Source organism: Lissotriton vulgaris, chromosome 4_1 (genome assembly GCF_964263255.1).
Source record: "Lissotriton vulgaris chromosome 4_1, aLisVul1.2, whole genome shotgun sequence".
NCBI lineage: Eukaryota > Metazoa > Chordata > Amphibia > Caudata > Salamandridae > Lissotriton > Lissotriton vulgaris.
This window is the reverse complement of record NC_141691.1, coordinates 1,537,272,175-1,537,280,961: the sequence shown is the minus strand read 5'-3', so window position 1 is coordinate 1,537,280,961 and position 8,787 is coordinate 1,537,272,175. Positions and strand designations below refer to the sequence as shown.

Sequence of the window (8,787 nt, the reverse complement as noted above, 5' to 3'; positions counted from 1 at the left end):
GCGATTGCTACTGCGGCAGTGTTCCTAGCACTCTGATCTTACCTGCTGAGTGTGAAGGCCGGGTCTCCCTGGCCGAGCGGTTCCTTCGGGACTTGACTGTCGGTGTCGCAGTATTCCTTCCTGGGTCCGGTCAGGTCTTCAATCAAACCCCCTAAACAAACACAGGCCGCAGTACGAGGGAGGGAGAGGGCTCTGCACCCCCAGACAGGGGGTTGTGTACCCTGGGGTCCCTGGCTATGTATTGACCAGCCAATCCTGGTGCCGCTGTATGCAGCGCCAGGATTGGCTGGGGGGGCACCATGACGCTGGGGGGGCACCATGACTGCTCGCCCAGTCGCCCTGTTAAACCCCGGGGGCTGCGGCCCGCCCCCCGTCCTCTCTCTAAGGGGGTACTGTACAGGGCAAACAATGTGCGCATGCGCGGGATTGTTTGTGCCCCAAAATGAATTTGCGCAGCTGCAGCAGGCCCTCCCCCCCCCCCCTCCTCCGAAAAAGTCGGGTGTCTCCCGGATTCCCGGCCGGAAGGTACGCCCGATTATTTAAATTATGTATTTGTATTTTTGTGACGACGCAGTGGGTCCATGGGGCTTAGTGAGGCTACGCCCCTACGCCCCAATGGACGCACCGCGCCTGGATGCGCTCTCTCCTTCTTATTGAGCCAGACAATCAGCTTACCCGCCTTATCACCAACATCATACAATCTACCTTGCTGTTCTCTGTACATCGTTTTGGCGGCCTCTGTCACAAGGGATTTATAATCAAACTGTTTCAAGCTAAGGGCGTGGAGTTTGTCCCGGGTGACACTCGTGTCCAGGTCATCTTCTAACTCCAATATTTCAGCCTCAAGACTCTCGACCTCCCATTCCTAGCTTTCTTAGTCTCCGCTATTAAAGACAGGGCATGTCCGCGGATAACAGCCTTAAAGGCTTCCCATAGGGACACTGAGGACGAGACAGACCCCTCCTTCTCCAGGAAGTAGTGGTCCAGCGACTTCATGAGGCTGGCTCGGGTCTTAGGGTTATGTAAGTGCCAGGGATTGATAGGGGCGACCCGCCCGCAGTGTGCAGACCCATATCAAAAAGAAGCAGCACAGGAGAATGATCTGAAATACCCCGGGCCAAGTGGCTAACTTCCCCAATGTAGGAGGACTGGACAGCGGGCATAAGGAAGTAGTCTAGCCTGGAGAGACTCCCATGAGCGCCGGAGTGAAAGGTGTAGTGACGTAGCGACGGGTGCATTAACCTCCAGCAATCCACCAGACCGAAGGTGTCCAGGAACCCACCAAGCCATGCTTGAGATGCGGGAAGGTCCCTGGGGGGGTGACAATCCAAATCGCCGGAAAGTACAGAATTGAAGTCCCCACCCATAAGGAGAAGACCCTGAGGGAGCCCCAACATCATCCGACCAACATCTGAGAAAGTAGAGGTCTGGAGGCCTGGGGGTACATAAACAGTAACCAAGGAGAGAGTCTTGCCCTCCCACCTACCAGTGAGGGCGGCATAGCGCCCTCTGTCATCAAGAGTGACCTTGTCAATCTCAAGAGGGAGGGAAGACCGGATCAGAATATCAACCCCTCTAGAACCAGTTGTGAACCTGGAATGTGCAACCAAACGCTAGCCCCATCTAATCATAGCATGACACACATTGCCAACTAGGTGCGACTCTTGCAGGAGCACCACATCAGGGGACAAACGTCGTAAATATTGCAGTACAACACCCCGCTTCATACGATCACCCAAACCATTGACATTCCAGGATATGAGTTTCAACCACTGCCCCCCATTCCCAAACATGTTGCATGGGGTTCCCCACGAAGAGTAGGACATCAGAAGCAGAGAAAGAACCAATACGCCACCTTGAGAAAGAAAAACACAAACACAAACACCCCCCTCCACCCCCCAACTAGAACCCGTTACAACTCCCCCCTCCCTGCACCCCTGCAGAAGACTAAAAAGCCACCCCAAAATGCAGTGTGCCTGTCGCCCTAACAATCCCATTCTACAAAAAGACCCCAGAGGAGAAAGAGGCCCGTCCCTACCCGCCACCCAAATATGGACTACTACAGAGCAACATACACAGGAGAGATAGCTCCCAGCGAGCAAAGTCCAATGTTCAGAGATCAGGGACCGAAAAGTCACTTATGCGTAGGCTCACCACCCTCGGCACCACCAGGGTGCTCGGTCCGGTCGCCTCGGTCCGGCAGGGAATCCAACCAGTCACTCACACTGTCCGGTCGATCGAAAAAGAAGGTCCGTCCCTCATATTCCACTCGAAGCCTGGTTGGGAAAAGCATGGCGTACTTAAGGCCCAGGTCCCGGAGACGTCGCTTAACCCCAAGAAAGCCCATCCTTTGTCTTTGCACAAGTTGAGTGAAATCCGGGAAAAAGTTAATCGAGGAGTTTTCAAATTTCACCGGGCCATGCACTCTCGATGCCTGCAAAATCGCGTCACGATCCCTAAAATGGAAAAGTCTCGCAATGATAGGCCTCGGAGGGGCACCCGGCTTGGGTTGACCGCCTGGGACGCGATGTGCACGCTCGACCGTGAAGAATTTACTCAGGCCAGAAGGGGCAAGATGGGTGAGGATCAAATCTTCGACCAGGAGATCCACCAAGTGCGTCTCTGGGTTTTCTGGGACACCTATGACGCGGATGTTATTGCGTCTTGCCCTGTTCTCCTAATCCTCCAGCCGATGGGACATTTTGTCATTCACCGATTTCAGATTCCCAAGTTCGGTTTGGAGTTCCACCACATCGGCCGTGAGGCTGGAGGTCTTCAGGTCGAGTGACTTGACTTTTTCGTTCGTTTTAGACAAGTCGGCCCTGATCAGGATGACATCTACGGCAACCGTGTCAATTTTGTTAGCCAGGGCCTCGTATTGCTGGCCGATGGTTTCCCTCATGCCGGTGATGGCGCCCAAAATGTCCTGCAGGGACAACTCCGCAGGACCAGAAGGGTCGTCTCGGAAGTCCTCCGGGGTACGACTGGAGAGCCCAGGGGAGCCTTTGGCTTGGGTATACCGAACCATAACATTTGTCTGGACCGGTCCACCACGAAGAGACGTTTTGGTCTTCCGCTTCTCTGCATCGCCCCTGCCCGCCATACTGGAGACTGCTCCCCGGAGGGGCCCACACGACCTGGTGAAAATGGCCGCCGGCAGTCCGGGCGCCAACAAAACCACAAGAGCTGGCTCGTATGACCAAGAAGAAGTCACAATGTGGTTCAAAAGAGATGAGATGAGGAGGCAGGTCAGACACTAAGTGGGGGCTGGGTTGGTCCCCAGCCGGGCGAAACGGTCTCTCAATCAGACCATGCGGGGATCCTGGAACGAAACCGAAAGTAGAAATGCGGCCACCAGGGAGGCCCCACTGCCGTTGTTGTTCAACTCCGTCCCGGATCCGCAAGTAGCCAAGTCCCCGGCACAGCCTCCAGGTGGGCCTCGAAAGTTCAAAGTGCCGTAATTTCGGTTACCCAAGTCCGATTTCAATTCTGAGAAGAGTTATGGACTCAGCCGAGGTTCATCTTCGATGAGCCGTCAAAGAAATCAGGATATCCTCAGGATAAATTGCGAGGAGTGGCGAGGGTCCGGGGAGCTCTGTGCTCACGCGACCATCTTGGATGCTCGCTAAGCTCCTCCCCCGCCCCTATGTTGTAATTTTTATTAATTTGAATATTTGTATTATTAAGTGTTTAGTATAATTTATTTATAATTAAGTAAATATACTTACTCTTTTTAGTTGATAGAGTGTTCTTGGTAGATGTTCTGGTTTTGTCGAATTTTGTAGAAGCTGTTAAAAATAAAAGAATATTTGTTAACTATGTTTTGCTATTTTATTCAGTTTAGTTATTTTAAATAATTTATGCTAGCTGTTGGTGAAGTCACATACTTTGTGTTATATTTTATTGTTGTTTTGTACGTAAATCTTTGTGTTGTATTTTCTAGATGCAGTTTTAGTGATGTTGAATCTGTTAAATATAAAGGAAGTTATGTTTTAATATTTTCCAAGTTTATTTAATTTATTTAGTTAAAAAGGGGGTCATTACGATGGCGTATGGCAAACCCTCCGTGCCGTGGTTGCAGGAAAAAACGCCTGCATGTTCCGCGGTAAACCCAGCGGTCACATAACGATGCAATGATTGAAAAATCCGACCGCGGCAGTCTGATTCCACAAAAATCTGTCTGCAACATCCGTAAAACCAGAAAATCCAACCACGGCGGACAGAAATGCTGTGGAAAGCACCAAAGCCCCTGATCACAAGCGGAATGATTGCAAGTGAAATTATGATAAAATGGCGGAGCAAGCGGAACGATCAGTCTTTTCCAACTGCTGCAGTCACGCGAAAAGATGAATGGCAGAGCTGGCCGAACGATCATTGCGTTCAGACCGCTGCTGTCGCGCGGAAAGAATGGCTGTTGAATGTGACCACACCACAAGGCCTCCAAGTGTGGCTGTTTTTTTTCCACTGCCTTCAAAAACATTTGACACACCCCAATGACACACCCCCATGGCATTTTAAAAAATACAAATCCTAGGCCAACATAGAGAACCCACCTGACATAAATACCCTATTTGGACACACCCACATATCTGAGTATAAATCCAACCCTTCCCTGGCCAGCATCCTTTGCACAACCCCAGAAGTGAAGGACCAAACACCACAGCAGAAAGAAAGACAAATCATCACACATCACACCATCACAACTACTCACAACAACAACACACACCTCACACATCTCCTCCACCACATTCCTACCTGCACTTGTCATCCATTTGCAAATCACACACCATGGCAGAGAAAAAAATGCTAAAATTCACAGACAATGGGTTGTCAGTGATGGTAGACAAGATAATCAGAGTAGAACCACATGTGTTTGAAAGCATGGTCCAACAGACACCACTAGTCAGAAATAATCAAATGTGGGAAAAGGATAGTCAACAAAGTCAATGCAGTAGGGACCACCCTGCGCACACTGATTGACATCAAGAAGATGTGGCATGACCTCAAGACCAGGGTGAAATACCGTGCCAACAGGAACCCTGAGGCAGCTCAGAGGACTGGCGGTGGCCCTCCCATTCCATCACTAACATTCACTGAATGGGAGGAGAAGGTGCTTGCCATACTGCATCCAGAGAGTCTCACGGAAATAGCCGGGGGAGTGGAAGCTGGTAAGTACCAACAAATGTATCCCATCACACTGCCATGTACTGTCTTGCACAACTATAAAGCTACACTTCCTAGGCCTACATGCACTTATGTACAACACACTCTTCCCAACACATGTCTCACATATCTACCATTTCCTTCCTCTGATTCACCTCAAAAGTAGCTAACAATATTTCCATGGGGGCATGTGTACAGGCAGTCAGCACTACAACTCCCACCAGGCACCCTTGTCCCACAGCTGAACAGGATGGAACATTCACCCCACCCAAGAGCCACGTGAAACCTATTCCCTTCCTCTGCTCCACTTCACAGGGTGCTAGCCTTCTTAACAGGGAGGGGGGGGGAAAGGTAGCCAGCTCTACAACTCTCACCAGGCACCCTTGTCCCACAGCTGAGCAGATGGAACATTCCCCCCACCCAGAACCATGTGGTAGCCATTTAATTGCTCTACTCCACCTTACCGGTAGGTAACCTTCTCATGCTTACTTGCATCACCCCTGAGCAGAATGGAACACTCCCCACACCCAGAACCATGTGTCAGCCATTTCATTGCTCTCCTCAACCGCACAGGTAGGTAGCCATCTCAACAGGGAGGGTTTTTTTTGGATAGGCAGCCAGCACTACAACTCTCATCAGGCACCCTTGTCTCACAGCTAAGCAGGATGTAACAAAACCCCCACCCAAGAGCCACGTGGCAGCCATTTGATTTCTCTACTACACCTTACAGGTAGGTAGCCTTCTCATGCTCACTTGCATCACCCCTGAGCAGGATGGAACACTTCCCACACCCAGAACCATGTGGCCATTTCCCTCTACTGTGCTACCTAACAGATAGGTAGTCAGTACATGCACCCTGTCATCCTTCTCAAAATGCATGGAGCCATATGACCACCACATCCCTCATATGTTAGCCAACTCTGTATAGATCCAAATTTTACATCCAGTGTGCACACAGCTAAGCACATTTAACTGTCACAGAAATTACACTTTGACTCACCAAGTCACATGTGAAATAAATTCAAGGCCCAATCATGCACAGCACAGAATCCAATGTGTAAGTGCCATGGTTTCAAAGCATGAAGGCTCATATGAACACAACACATGCACGGTCAATCTGTCAAAAAAACAAAACCACACAATATGAAAGAACATTTAAATAATTTTATTGTCAAGTTTTTGCATAGCTGAAACAGATTCTCTGAAAAGTAAGCTAAATACATGCATAAACCAAAGTTGATGTGCACCAAGTTGGTAGCTGATGACATGGCCTTGTAAACACACTATCTGTACGTGTCACATGGTTGTAATTTACATGTCACACTAATGACAATTAATGTATGTACCTCAACATCATGTCATGATGCTGATAATCTTTCAGCAATACCAAGTGATTATAATGTAAAATGTTTGGCGTATCAAATGTAACATCCAAAGGTCTGACACCAAGGTTATGGAGTACACTTTATTGACAATCTAACCTCTGTTCAACAGGAAATCCCCAAGCAACAGCTGCTGAAAACACCACCAACCAGCAGAGCCAGCCTCCCATCCCGGAACGTGAACTCTCTGATTCTGATTCTCTACGTTTCTCGAATGAGGAGCAACAACCCGGCCCCTCAGGACTGCCAGGGCGCACTCTGTCTCAGGGCCTCATTGTCCCCACCACCACCACCACAATCAGCACACCAGCGACAACTACTGTGCTGACCTCTGCTACAACAACCTGTGCTGCGGCCACTTCCACCATCACCACTGCTGCCTGCAACAATGTCCTTGGCTCAGTGGTTACCAACAATACCACATAAGCCGAGGATGCCTTGGAGAGTTTGCGGGTGGATCGACAGCCAATGCCACAGGTCCGTGTCCGTAGGGAAGGTAGGAGGGCAACTAGGGGACAATCACATGAGGACACTGAGACAGAAGCCATGGCCACCGTTGCAAGAGTCCTTGGTGCATATCAACAGAACCAGGGACAGATGGGCCACGTTGTAGAAAAACTGCATGAGCTCCACCTGCTGCAGAGGTCTATGGACACGCGAATGGGACAACTTGTGGATCTCATGGGCCACCTTGTGGGTGTTCTGAGGGACATACATGCTGCTCAAATGACGGCTCAACCCCCCTTCAGTGGCCAGCCTGCTGAAACCCACACCACCTCAGCTATGGCCACAGAGATGGGTGAGTTGCAAGACAATGACTCCTCAGAAACCTCTGAGCCTGCAGCAGAGGCCCCCCTGCCAAACTCAAGAGGGGCCATCCGAGAAACACCACGGGAGGATCACGTACAAAGCACCAACCAAAGGCAAGTCGCTGAGCAAGCCATGATGGCACATGTGTTGTCCTGAACATTGACTTTGTTGATTATGATATCTCACATAGCCATGCTGATGGCTGGAGTTTGTTGGACTGTGTAATTCCATTAATGTGGGGACTACTCTATTTGTCATCTTTACCATCACTGACAACTCATATACTTATTATGCACAAATGTTCTTACATTCACTTCTAATAGAAAATAAACAATATTTACACACCTAAGCCTTTGTGTAAGTTCCATGTTTATCACAGCATGTACAATGTCAACTCTGATTCCAATGTATCTCAAGCTCTGATTGTGATGAGACATTGATGGGGTGAAGGAACCTGGAAAGACACAGGAGGATGACATTTAGCTATCAGGTGATGCCATTACAGCAAAAACACACCACTAGTCAACACCGTACAAAACTCATCACACATAACAATGACCAACTGTCATGTGGCCCTGGGGCTGAAGTAACGGTGGAGGCAAGAACAAGGAGTAAGTCAGGATGATTATGTATTACTGGAATTTATTGGCAGAAGTAAAGTAACAGCTACAGGCTCCTGTTGTATTGGGAAAGTCTCTTTCTATAAGGGCAAAGTCTCTTTGTACTTGGGCCTTTCCCTTGAGGGCTTGCTGGTGTTTGACGAGGGTTCTGCCTTCCCTTGCTCCGAGCGGGACCGTCCCAAGGTAACAAAAGAGAAAACAAACCAAGAAACCACTGGTCAGTGGAAGGCACTCTGGGCCGCTATTACCAAGGGAAGGGGAGTGTATGGGCTCACCGAGGACCGCCACCACGTGTACCGAGAAGAGAAAGCCGTGCCAACTCTCGAAGCTCTACCCGTTCCCTCCCCGGGATTTAGAAAACTCCTGTAGACGGCGACGTACCTGTTCCAGCCACACTCCTCCTGGAGGGGGATTCCGCTGCTCCTCTGGTCTTTTGTGTTCTCCGGCTTCACTCCTCTCCACTCCGGCTTGCGCACTTCAGCATACGCGTTCCTCCCATTTCTGCTCGGCGGGAGTACCTGATAGGAGGGCAGGGGTCGACGTCACTCCTCCTGACTCCTCCTCCTGCTGGTTCCAAGCGGAGTTAAAGGGGAAACCCCAGTCCTACACAGGGAGGAGTATCAGAGTGTCAGTATTGTGATGAGTCTGCGGGTCGCACTCCGCAGTGATTCCCCAACACCAACACCATCAACATAGACATGAGGTAAGTGGAAAACAATACACTGTGCCACACACATCAGCCATTAGCAGTGAGCCTACAACAGCCAGCATCCAAACACCTTATCTATGCTTTGCCACTAACAACAAAGCCA

The 8,787-nt window shown here is 49.9% G+C and overlaps 1 pseudogene; it reads left to right on the top strand.

The window, feature by feature from the left end:
* Positions 1 to 2,527: 2,527 nt before the first annotated feature.
* Positions 2,528 to 7,511, top strand: LOC147724212 (uncharacterized; annotated as a pseudogene).
* The last annotated feature ends 1,276 nt before the right edge of the window (positions 7,512 to 8,787 follow it).